This window comes from Quercus robur, chromosome 7, assembly GCF_932294415.1.
Source record: "Quercus robur chromosome 7, dhQueRobu3.1, whole genome shotgun sequence".
NCBI lineage: Eukaryota > Viridiplantae > Streptophyta > Magnoliopsida > Fagales > Fagaceae > Quercus > Quercus robur.
This window is the reverse complement of record NC_065540.1, coordinates 39608998-39622949: the sequence shown is the minus strand read 5'-3', so window position 1 is coordinate 39622949 and position 13952 is coordinate 39608998. Positions and strand designations below refer to the sequence as shown.

At 33.5% G+C, this 13952-nt stretch overlaps 1 long non-coding RNA gene across 1 annotated transcript; it reads right to left on the bottom strand.

Moving 5' to 3' along the window:
* Positions 1 to 8555: 8555 nt before the first annotated feature.
* Positions 8556 to 11673, bottom strand: LOC126693400 (uncharacterized). Its single transcript, XR_007645338.1, has 2 exons — positions 11543 to 11673; positions 8556 to 8918 (listed from the first exon to the last, which is right to left on the bottom strand). It is a non-coding gene; the product is annotated as an uncharacterized LOC126693400 (long non-coding RNA).
* Positions 11674 to 13952: the final 2279 nt, after the last annotated feature.

The following is a 13952-nucleotide window of genomic DNA, read 5'->3' as shown; positions in this document are numbered from 1 at the left end:
CATAGGATTGGTTTCTTTTGCTGATTTGCATTGGATGTTGGCCCCTTGTGGCAGAAAGAACATGTATTAAGGGTGGATTTCATGTTGTTCATGCATTGTTTCACATTATTGTTCATAGTGCGCATGCTAGGTATTTGATAAAATGCCTCTTAGACATTTTCTCGCTTGTTTGGACTCCGATGAGTACCAAACTTTGGGGTTTCTCATGTTTCCTCATCAGGAACATGTTTGGTTCATTGGTTGTGTATTTAACACACCTTGCCCCACATGTGCATTTTTCATGCATTGATCATGCATTGCACTTAGCCACCTCTTACACACACCTTTGCTACCCTTGTCTTAGATTGGTCTAGACCTTGCTTCTTCATCCTAGCATGTCGTGTCTACTTTATGCTCTGTAGCATTTTCCATTGTCTTAGGTTTGAGCTTTATTTTCTCATTCATCTCACACCCCTCATGCATCATTAGCATTGTTCATGACTTCATCTCTTGCCCTAGTTTCTTCTTGACCCTTTGTCTATTCCTGAAAAAAAGAGGAAGAGTATACTCTAGAGAGTATATCATAGTGTTTTGTCATTTCTATATGACTCTTGTGTACATCCTTAGGGGGAGAAATTCTATTTCTCGCACATTTGTAGGGAGAGAGTTTTTCCATAGTGGAGATGCATATACCAAGAGGGAAAAGACATTGTGTTAATTAGAAAACTTTGTTCTTTTTGTTTTCTTGTTGGTTTTATGGTGCTTTGAGTTATGCTTTGTTGTTCTCATTGCATCATGTTTGTGCTTTGGACATGCATATATCCCTATGCTATTATGCTTCATTGAATGCATGTTCAGTTGATCATTTGCTTTACTATGTGATCATTGCAATCATTTCTATATGATTTTTTTTTTGTATTTGATCAAGTTGCTCACATGTTTCACATCATGTTTACTTAATCGCAATTTACTTGTTACATTATACTTGTTCTTTTATTACTTGTTTTACCTTGAGGGTCTAATGTGTTTTGTGCAAGTGTTACAGGTTACAAGTATATATGTTCCAAGTGCATCATAGCTTCTCATCACTTTGAAGGGAAGAAATTTTAAGCACTTTTAGTTTATATTGTTTAAGTTTTTATTCAGTATTTTGTGCTTTGTACCCATGTTGCTTTTGTAAGCTTTTAGGGTTTGTTTTCATTTCTGTAGGCTTTATGGTTTGTACCATGCTTTATGCAGCCTTTATACTTTGTTAAATCAGTACTGTTAACTAAATGCCTTGCATTTTCTTGTTAAGTACTATCACTCTTGTGCCCTTGTAGGATTGTTCCTAGATGCATATACTTAGTGTATTATGCATTGGTTGAGTATTGGGCATACAAGTAACTTGCATTGTTCTTGTTTGCTTGTATGTTCAAGTGTTCATTTTAAGTGTGAATGAGCATTGTGATCACTACCTTGTAGTGATTGCTTGTTTGATCAAGCCATGGAGATTCATGTTCACATGATTCAAGAGCTGTACAGCTTCTAGATTTAGGTGTGAGTGAGTTTTGTCATTGTTCCCAAACTCACGTTTAAGTCTAGAGTCTGTTTTAGGGTGTTTTGTCACGGAATAGTCAAAGGGGGAGATTGTAAGGTTGAATTTAATCAACCGTGTGTCGACTTTATTCCGTGACAAATTTGCTTGTAATACAGCACTTAGAAACCTTGTATTTATGTAGGAATCATGTAAGGGTAGTGTGTGAGAGATTGTGAAAAAATGCTCAAGACAGTGCAGTGAAGCAGAGACTCGCGGCTAGGACTCGCGGGAGGCTCGCGGCTTGCAAGCCGCCAAAAGTTGCACACACGCAGAGCATGCAGGGGAGCTGAACAGTCATGCCATCTGGAGCACTACAGGACAAAAATCCAGACTGGCCATTAAGTTAGCTCGCGGCTTGAACTCGCAACTCAGTCAAGTCGCGAGGTCAAGTCGCCAGCCAACCCTGTTTTGGAAAAACTGACTCTTTGCATTCCATTCTCACACCAGTATAAATACCCCTCTTTCCCACAAAATATGTGTGGCAATTTTCAGAAAGAAAAACCCTAAGAGAGGTTTCTTCAAAACACCCACCCAATTAGAGAGAGTTACTCATTCTTAGAGAGAAATCTTTGTAGTCTCTTCTCATTCCCTCTCTCATTGTCATACCTATTGAGAGAAGATTTCTATCCAAACACTACCCATACCCATTTAGAGTGTTAAGTGTTTTTGGAGCTTTGGGAAGTATTGGAAGATGCCAAGGATGGCAGATGCTATGGATTATAGCGGAATCCGGTAAGTTAGAAAAGAAAAAGGTTTGGCGCAACCTCGTTGGAGCAAGAAACTTGGAGGGTTTAGGTACATCGGGTAGATTAGGCTTGGAGGGTCTATTGCTGTTCATGTATCCCAACTACATTTTCTAGTAGATTATTGACCGCTTGGAGGGCGGCGGAGAGGTTTTATGCCGAGGGCTTCAGTTTCCTCTTCGATAACACATCGTGTGTTGTCCTTGTGTTTGCATCTCTCTTCCCTTTATCTTTGCCTTTTATTTTCTACTGTGGTTGTGATTTTAATTTGGCTTAGATAGTTTATCCAATTCTATATTATAGCTTGTGTTCATTTTCCGCACACTAGTTGTTTGACATAAAACTTGAATTGGTTAATTTGTAAATTGGAGGTCTAAACGTAAAGTGTCATAGGCTTCTCTACACTTATCATTCTTAAACAGCTCAACCCTAGTGGGAGACTCAAAGGAAGTGGAAGTGGTCCTATGGGCTCTAGTTTTCCTAGGCATGGTGCTAAGATAAGGATCAAAACATAGAGTGAAAGAACAAAAAAACACAAAACCAAAACCAAGGGCAGACTGCAAGTTAGCAGAAAAACAGAATATAGAAAAAAAATCTATATAATGCATGAACAAGTTTAAATGTCATGATGCATGTTCTAATGCAGCGAATTAAGTCCAAAAGGTTCAAATTACAAAATTGGCTTGAACATTAAGATTTTTAACAACAAAACCCCAAAATTTGGAAAACCACTTGATCAATTTGAAAAATATTGACGAATTGATCATTACACATGATATAATAACAAAAATAATAACCAAATACACCAATTGGATAAGCCAATTTCATCAATTTAAGCCAATTTGACAAAATCCCCAATTCGGATCAAATTCAAAACCCTAGAATTTTCAATTTTTCAAAAACCACAAAATTGATCAAATTAAACTATAGGGAACATCATTATAGCATCATAGCACAAATTTCACAAAAATAGGTTCGAATCATCAAAAACCCCAATATATTGAAAGTGCCGAAAATACCCATGATAATGCATGAAAAATGCATGAAATCAAGAAATAAACTTGAAAAAGAAGGGCAAAAGGGACATACCGGCTTCCAAGGACAAAAACCTTGCAAAAATCTTGAAGGAAAACGACAAAAAATAGATGGTGGAGCCTAGAGCCAACGCGGAGAGAGAGAAAAGAAAAAAAAAACTATTTGAAAAGTAACTTTGAAAAAGTCCAATTCTGTCTTTTAAAAAAACCTGATTCACGAGTTTCGATCAGTCGAAAATCAGCCTCGATCAGTCGAAATAGACAGTGACTCCCTCTCTCAAATTTAAAAAATTTCGATCGATCGAAAAACAGAATGGACCGATCGAATTAGGCAGAGGCTCACCATATTTTTGAGGAAAAACAAAATTTTTGAAAAAACAAGATGATTTAACTCAAAGCATTGAAATTTAAGAACAAAAATGCATAAGTATGAGATGATATGATTTTCAAATCAAGAATTTTAATCCCAAAATTCCCAAAAACAAAATTTTTGCATTCTCCACAAATTTTCAAGCAACAAATTAAGTTTGCACATAATTTAAAGTATTTGCAAAACTTGGTTGGTCAGACCATAAACACACACAATAACATGTACAATGTTTAGCAAAGAGTAACTCGTGTAGTGTGTGTAACTAACAAAAGCTTGAGATGCATGTATGGTGATATGTGAATAGCAATCAGTCACAAAGTCTACAAAATTCATCACAAAGAATTTAAAAGAGACTATCACCTAAAGAGTTACATCATATAACTCCCACATCTCCTAGATCATAAGCTTGCAATCATGTAAGTTTCTTGTAGTTATGTCTCATAATATACATTCCAATTTTAAGTTATGTGAGTTTGGCATCAAGCCTAATAGTACACATCAATTTTGATTTTAAGAATTAAGCAATTTAACTCGAGGCTTCACCTTATGTTCTTTTTGTGCATGTGCTACACTTTCTCGAGCACAAAATCTTATAATATGCACTAAGATGTTCATGATTGGCTAGTGAATAGTGGTAAGATGGTTATTTATGCCTTTCTCTAAAGGTTCAAGTCCGACAGTCAAAGACATGTGACTTTAAGATCAAGACAAAGTGATCAAAACCATAAACATCTTTCCCACACAACATGCACTACAAAGTTCAAACTAGAAAAGTGCAATAAAAGCTAATCAAAGCTAAACAAGGTACAAAAGACATGTTATGTGAAAATAAATTGACCAACCTTGTTCTCAAAAACCAAAAAGAATAGTGCAAAACAAAATGTGCTTCCTTTTTCTTCTTTTTTTTTTTTATTTTTTTAATTTTTTTTATTTCATTTTAATAAAAATAAAAACACCTAGAATGAAATGCATGAATGTTATGCTATGCAAATCCTAGAAACAAAAAAAAAAAAAAAAAAAAAAAAAAAAAAAAAAAAAAACAAAAGAACAATGGTCACAAAGGGTAGAGCAAATAAAGCACAGGGATCATGTCAGAAAGACTCAGTTAGGTCGAGTCTTTTGCATCCAAAACCTTTTAGATGCACCACGAGTATTGGAGTTCTTATTCACTTGAGAATGATTACCAACTCCAGGATTGGAATAAAGGTTTAAAGTCTTTACCAAATCACTAATAAGTACCATAGGATCAAGTGCTTGAGGCATAGGTGTTTTTGGTTTGTTTGCTTTTTTAGCAGCTTGCAGCTTGTAGCAATTTGGACGGATGTGTCCAGATTTTCCACAAAAGTGACAAACCCATGCAGGTTTATCATGTGTCTTGTCCTTAGATAGGGTAGGCTTCTTAGGCTTAGATTCTTTCAGATCAACCCTAATCTTCCTAGATGATGAACCTTCTAAGGGTTTAACAACCTCACTCACAGGGGGTTTGACAGTTTCATTCACTATCTCACTCACTGAAGGTTCAGAAGAAGAAGATGAAGGAACAAACTTTGTGGAATGGGGAGCGGACACAGAGATGCTATCAACATAACCTAATCCAGTTTTATCAGAAGAAGACTTTTGAACACTCAGCATTTGATCAAGTTTAGAACTAGCAGATCTAGCAACAGATAAATCAAGTTCCAAAGATTTAACTTTATCAAGCAAAAGCATATTTTCAGTTTTCACATTGTTCAAAAGATCATTAGCATCAAACAGTTTAACAAGCAAATTTTTCTTTTCAAGCTCAAAAGATTCAATTTTCTTCAAGCCAAGTTCAACATTCATAGCATCCTTTGCAGCGACTTTGCAAAGTTTATTATAGGCCTCTTGAAGATCTGCATCTTCAGAGAGTTCCCCATCAGAAGGGTTCTCTTCAACAGATATGCTCTCATCAACTACAGCAGTAGCAGTGAAAGCAATGAAGTTTCCATCCTCATCACAATCAGACTTATGATCAGAAACTTCACCATCACTAAGGGTTACAGCCATAACCTTACCCTTAGACTTCAAATAGGTTGGACATTCAGATTTCATGTGTCCATACCCTTGACATCCAAAACACTGAGAGCCTAAGGAATTATTGGAAGATTGACCTACCCTTTCTCTAGGTTTATCACTGTTGTTAACCTTAGTGGGATCATGCTTCCTAAAATTTCTAGGTTCAGCAGTGTTTGTGCCTTTTACATTTCTATTGCTATTCCTGAGAAAGTTTCTAAAGTTCTTGGCAAGGTAGGCAATCTCTGTAGCAAAGAGCTCATCATCAAATCCACTAGCTTCAACATCATCAACTATCTTAAGAGCCATTGATTTGGATTTGGTAGTTTTGGGTAGATCCAACTCATAGGATTGAAAAGATCCTACAAGTTCATCAACAGGGATGGAGTCCACATCCTTGCTTTCAGTAATGACAGTCACCTTGGGTCTAAAGTTTTCAGTCAAGGATTTAAGAATCTTCCTAACAATTTTAGGTTGATCATAGATTTCACCCAAGTTAAAAGCAGAATTAACAATATCATTCAGTTTAGCATAGAATTCATCAAAAGATTCATCATCAGACATCCTAATGCTTTCAAACTTAGAAGTCAATTGCTGCAATTTATTTATTTTAACAGCCTTTGTGCCTTCATGCACAGTCTGGAGGATATTCCAAGCAGCATGAGCGATCTCAACATTCGAGATTCTCTTAAATTCCTCCATAGAAACAGCATTAAAAATCGCATTCATAGCCTTGCTGTTAAACGAAGCTGCTTCTTTTTGAGAAGTTTCCCACTCACTAACAGGAGTAGTGGGCTTCTCCCATCCGTATTCAACGGAGTTCCACACCCTCTCATCAATGGATTTCAGGAATGCTTTCATCCTTACTTTCCAGTAAGCATAATTATTCCCATCAAAGTGAGGAGGAATAACTAGAGAGTGTCCGTGTTCCATGACAACAGGGGTCAAGGATCAGCTCAGTGATCAAAGGATCAACAACAAAAAGAGCAACCTGCTCTGATACCACTTGTTAGTTTTTAGACCCCTTAAACAATTGATTAAATTTAGGTAATTAGCCAAGTAGTTACTTAGTCCAATTAAACAAGTCTAGGTTATCACAGTATAAAAGATCAAATCATGCAAAGCAACGGAAAATAAATAACACAAGATATGATCACCCAAGAAACCAAACCGGTAAAAACCTGGGGAGGATTTGACCTAGCTATCCTCAAGGTAAACTTGAATCCACTATCTTGAAAGAATCGAAATTCATACAATAAGACTTACAAGCCCCCACGCTCGACTTCTTATTGCTACCAACCAGTAGAACTTACTGACACGACCACGTGCAAGCTCCGAATCCACGGACTCCTTCTTTCTTGGATTCACCACCAGCTACAAGCACACCCGCTTGTGTTTTCTTTAAGCTTCAATGGCAGCAACTGAATTGATCATCAAGGCGTAGATAAATCTTCTCCTTGAAAACCCTAAGTTTGTGTAAAGGAAAGCTCCTCTAGATCTCACAAGAGATTTACACAAACCGCAAATATGAGCAACACTAAAACGTGGCTAGGGTTTGCCTTTTATACTTGGGACAAATAAGAAACCCTAAAAACGTTTTAAAATAACTAGGGCTGAGTTGGACGAATCTGTAGAAAAGCATTCTACCCGAGCTTCGATCGATTAAGCCTGTCTTTCGATCGATCGAGCCAGGCCGAAAGGCACAATGCTTCCTGCTTTTACTCGATTCCAACTTTACATAAAATCACAACTTTAAGCTAGATTTAAACACTTCTAAACACATTGTTTTGATCATGGTTTGCCAACAATACAATTAGAGTTCTAAATACATAAAATCCTAAACTTTAGAACTTAACACATATGCACGGATATATTTAAAAACAATCATAATTACATGTATATAATTTAGAATCTAATTAGATCTAGACTCTTCTGTTTTTGCATTCAATAATTTACTTGCCATAAAAATAAAAAAATTAAATGGAACACATGCACAAAATTGAACTCTAATTAAAATTCAATTTAGAATCTAATTGAATTCAGACTCTTTAATTTTTGCACCTAATAATTCATTAGACACACAAATTTAAAAATTAGATGAGACACGTGGCACAAAATTAGACTCGAATTTAGAATTTAATTGGATTTTCTCTTAGTTTTGGCTATTAATATATACTGGCGTTTAACTCGCACAATGCGTGGGATCATTTTATAATTTAGGCTCACCTTTACATCACTCACACCACCAAACTCCTTTGATAGGTTTGATCTTTGTGTCGCATATAAGACATGCAAAAATAATACCCCATCTGTTATTAACATTAACAATCTTGGCTTTGCATGCCACTAATTAATTTGATCTAGCTGTGATAAAATTGTACATATGTTAAGGTTATGCTATTCCTTTTTATTTATTTAACAGATTAACAGCTTTCCTATTACTTTAACAACTTGACTTCAAAAAAGGAAAAGGCACAATAGATTAATAGGTTTCCTGATATTTAGTTTTTCAAAACTTGGAGATCTCCGTTAATGGTTTGCATTTTGATTTTCTCAACTCCAAATATTTGCCTTGTTCATGGTCTTCAGTTGTTATTTGTATAATATAAACCTAGAAGGTCAACGATCAAGCTCAGTACTTAAAATTAGGACTCAGATTCATTACTTGAAATTATAAGCTTTTTAATGTAGCACCTATAAAAATGCATACTCATAGCATTCTCAATTTTCATCAATCTTGTATTCCCAAAATAAGGCTGCACTGAACAGTGCAGCAATCTAACAGAGACAAATGAATTACAATCTACAATTATAACTAAGTTCAAAATTAGAATCACATATATTACAAAACTTAAATTCATGTTGATATAAGAGTCTTAGGATGCTCAGATTACAAAACCATAGCCTAAATATAGAAAATTAAATCTCTCATAATCTGAAATAAAACAGAAAATTAAGTAAATAAGAAAAGGGTATGAAGAATAGAACTTGTTGCATAATTCTTAAGCATTTTTTATGCTTCCAAGTCTTCTATTTCAGCAACTATTTTTCTATTATGTAAGAAAGTTATACATCCAGTCCTTTAGGAGGTCCTTTTGGCATAATTTCCTTTGTGACTTTTGGAATGTCAAAGTTGATGTAGAGCTTTGTTGCCTATGTGAATGACAGTCGATAGTTACCTACAAATTTTTTTAATCAGTTAGGCATTAACATTTGTCATGTTTTCATTTAAAGTATATGAGAATAATATTTAATAATATTTAAAAGAAACACCCAGACAATCAAATAGTCAAACTTAAGAGGTGAGAAAAACATAACTTTCATTTCACAAAAATGATATAACTCTCATGCTCATCACATATTGCAAAGATCAAAACCACATCTATATTTCATGCCCAACTGACAAAACACAAAGTAGCAAGGCACAAATTAATTAAGTTTAAATATAACTTAAGAAACCAAAATGCTCTAAAACAGAAAATGTAGTGAGCTCAAGTATAAGCGAAATCTGGTTTTCGCTTATACTTTACCCAAGGATTTCTATGGGTAATAGTGATCTGTGCAATTATTCTCTTTAGACTCTATGACATATCTACTCCCTTTAATTTAATTTAACTTGGCATGATGTTTCTATGGATAATAGTGATTTATGCAACATCTAGCTGATTTGGTTTTTGGTTTGCAACGCATGTGAAACCAAAAAATGACATCTCTTAACCATAAGAGCAGAGATTGCAAACTATTTTCCATGTTGCATCAAATGCTGTAGCCTTACTTCCTACTTTTAAAGTCCTACAATAGAAGGTAAGATCCAATTCATGTCTAGTGGAATTTCAAGTGCATTGTATCATGCGTGTGATGTGTAACTGGTGTGATCTATCTTTTACTACTCTACAAGTGCATGATCTGTGCAAAACATCTTGCTTAGCTCCACTATTCGTAAGATTTTAGTTTCAAGTTTAACACTTTTACTACTGCTTAGGTATCAGTTTATGGATTTTTGGTTTTAACTGCTTAGGTATCAGTTTATGGATTTTTGGTTTTCTTTCTTGGCTATGGTGAGCACTTTTGTATACCTAACTATTCTTAGTGAAACTGCAAAGAGGGCAATCCATATAATTGCAGCCATTATTTCCGATTGCTCAAAAAAAAAAAAGCATAGCAATTTTAAATTGCAGCAGAGAAAGATGAAAGAAATACTGCAAATGAAGCCTAAGAAAACATTGAAAATATGGGTTGAATTGTAAAAAGCAATGCAACAGTTCAGTGAAAATTTAAATCTGAAAAATGAAGGTTTGGACCACGACTAATCAAACCTTGATTCTGCATTTGTTAGTGGTTCATGTACAGCCCAGATTTTAGATAGCTACAAGATCTATCAATAAGTGATCAATAAAATGGAACATAGTGGTTATAATGAAGTCCATACATACTAGAGTAGAACACTAAAGTCATAAAATAGAGTATATATTCTTGGACAATGAACATGAAACTTAACATTATCTTGATTAACGAATTGAAAAAAAAAAAAAAAAAACCATATAACTCCATATCCAATCATTTTGACAAGAAGCTAACTTATTTAGAACTAACACCTAAAAATTAAAGAATTAAGACACCTACTTCAGCATTACTTGGTATTGACATGCACTGTGGAGGCACGAAACCTATAGTAAACTAAGATGACCCACTATCCAAAAATATATGATCGTAGCTACAAAAAATAAATAAGTATCAAAACAATTTTCATTATAGTGGCTCAAAATTTCTTTTTTAGATAGTGTATAGAATATTTAATTCATATGAATAGAAACTGTTACAGACTTTAAGGAGGGGGCTTTGGTAGAGATGAAGAAGTTTGTAACATTAAACATTAAAGTTTCAGAAAAAGAAAAAAGAAATATATATATATATATATATTTATATATATAGATATATATTAAAATGAGATTATTTCCTCGTATATATAATAGAAAATTAACTATCTATCTAATTTATTACTCATATGCAGAATACCTTTTTTCTTTTCGACTTAAAATTTATACTAAGGCGACCAATATTTTCACTTAAGGTATATAGCACTGAGCAAATAGACTTGTGAAGTCTATATTCCACTTTAAAAGTTATTATGTGATCATTTAGATCCCACAGGGAGAAAAAAAAATTATATCTTTTAGATGCAAACCATTGGCTTAAGCCTTCAGATATCTCCGAAATTATCCTTCTTGCAAGTTCAAGTATAGCTAAAACACCAACATAGAAAACATAAAGAGTCATAAATTTCAAGGGTCAAACAATTTAGTTTAGAATTACAAAACAACCATTGATTTAAGGAAAAGAAATTTTGAAATATGGATCTATAATATTGCAGACAAAAAAATAAAATAAAGTTTTTCGAGTCCTTAACTACCAAAGTTTTGATGCTAAGTGCTTTTCAGCCACTGCAAACGAAGAAAAGAAGAAATTCAATATTGTTTACCCAAGGAAGAAGAAAAAAAGAAGCCTGAAACTGGGAAGACAATTCCAAAAGATAGTTTAAGCAGTCTACATAATTCATTCATAGTATAAATCTCAGTCACAACTCTAATGCGAGTCCAATTGACAACTATAATCAAACACATTCAAGGCAACTCATCAAATGACAAAACACCCAAATCTACTTTTTAATTAGCACACATTGTTGCTTTCAATAGTATAAAGATAAATTTTAATGAAGAGCCATGCTAAAAACAAATCATGAACTTATGCAAATTATTCAATTAAAAAAATGCAAATTAGAAAATTTCAAAACTGTGGTGCTTACTGGCTTCTCTTCAAACTTGTTTTTGCCAAAAATCTTCAGTTGGGCTTCAACACTTTCTGATTAAAATCCACTTCGTTCTTCAAAATTTTCGTCTAATGCAAATGTGCCTCTATCAAACCAAAGTATTTAAAAGATTTTAAGAATTAAAAACAAAACTTTATAGGTAACGATTTCAGCAATCTGACTGTGTGTGAAGAATTTGATTTTTCTTTCTCTACTTTAAAATCTCAAATCTCTACGTCATTATTCTAAATGCCCCAATTTTTTCCTGTTCGATACTAAAATAGTTTTTTACAGCAACTGAGGTTTTTCCTTTCAACAGAAATTGCCATAGAACGGTTGCAGACCCCCAAAAAAAAAAAAAGTTAAGAAGAAAGAAAAGAAAAACCAAATAGAATTCAGAGAATAAGAAGAAAGAAAGAAGAGAACAATAGCATTAACAAAAAAAAGGAATATACAAATCTTAAAAATAAGAATTAGAACTGATTTTTTTTCCTTAAAACTATTAGTCTCTCTCATTCCGATGTGCAATCCAACCAAAAAATTCAAACCTAAATCATATTCAATCCCCAGATTTGAAAAATAAATAAATAACTTTACTGGTTATGGGTATACGGCAAAAAAACCGAAAATAAATATCAATGCAACATTCAACTCTATACTTATTTAATCCCAAAGATTTCGTTAAGATTAGAAACAGAAGTACCCAAACTAAAATCAATATTTTTAGTGATATCTGTAATCTAAAAGAACAAAACAAAAGAAAATATCTAAAATTGAGAAAACAAACATTTTGATAGAGAATCCAAAAACCCATAACAAAAACGAATCAAATCTAAACTTTATACCCAAACCTACAAAATTGAGAAAAAAAAATGTACCGTTGTCAATATCGGTTTCGGCTAGCTAGTGATCTAAATTTGGAAAGGGAACGGACGGTGGTGGGGAAACTGAACTCTGCCTCTTTCTCTGTTTCTTTCTCCGTGTCTCAGGCCTCATCGCCTTTCTTTCTCTATTTCTATCTTGGTGTTCATAGTATTTTAACCGGTTAATTTTTGAAATTGAATGATTTAATTCCAAAATAGACGAATTGAACAAAATCTATTATCGAAAAAATTTAAAAAAGAATAGTCACATATTAGAACTTGATTTCCTTAGCCCTAATTTTTGAATCCAAATCTAGAACCAAATTGAAAAAATTGAATGCATAAAATAGATCTAATTTACTTATAAATAAATCAGAAAAAGAATAGAACCCATCAAAGGCGTTGTTTGTGGGTAGCGAGCCGTTCTGTCAGAAACAGAGAGGCGATCTCTTCTTTCTCCGTGTACCAAGATCGCCTCTCTCTTTTTCTGTTTGTTTTACCGTGTCTTCATCGCTTCTCTCTTTTTCTGTTTCTTTCTCCGTGTCTTCATAGCCTCTCTCTCAATTTCATCGCCTCTCTCTCAATACCTCTGAGCCAAACGTTTGATTGCACGATTCTTCACTGGATTGCAAGTTTTTTTTTCTCCTTCCCTTTCTCTGTATCGCAGTATCGCTTTTTTTTTGTTTAGAGAGAGAAAATATTAAGCAGTCTGATGAAAATAAATCGGTAGGGTTTTCTTAATTGCAATGCCTTTTTTTTTAATTTTATTTTAACTAGGTTTTTTTCTAACCAATTTTTTAATTGCAAGCATGGCAGAGTTTTGAAAGGCCAAATGTTGTAACGTGCGGCTGTTTTACGAAAAAGCGGTATGCATGGCAGCATTTTAAGGAGTCTTTCTTCCTATTTGTCAATGCCTCCTTAAATGTAGTAATCAACTTTCTCTCAGCTTCTACTATTATATATATTATAGATTATAGATTATAGATTATAGATTACAGATTATAGATTATAGATAGATATATATATATATATGACTTATAAAATTGAATTGTTTTTAGTTATACAAAAAAAAAAAGGCTCATAAATATAAAATTATTCAAATTTTTTTACTTTGTTTTATGGTTTACTTATATCAGACTCCTTGTTTTTTTACACTAAACTAACTCATTTGACATAAAAATTAAAAAATTTAGATTAGATGGGATACATGGCAAAAAATTAAACTCTAATTGAAATCCAATTTTTACATTGAATTAACTCACTTGGCACAAAAATTTAAAAGCTTAGATTAGATGGGAGACATGGTGTAAAATTAGACTCTAATTTAATTCCAATTTGAAATCTAATTGGATTTTCTCTAAGCTTTACCTATTATTATAATTATTATTATTATATAGATTAAGGGTCCATTTGGATACAACTTATTTTGTTGAAAAATGAAAATTGAAAACAATGTAGCAAAATAATTTTTAAAAGTGTGAATAGTATCGTGAGATCCTTTTTAATGAAAAAGTTGCTGAGAAGTGAAGTTTGTGGGTCCCGTG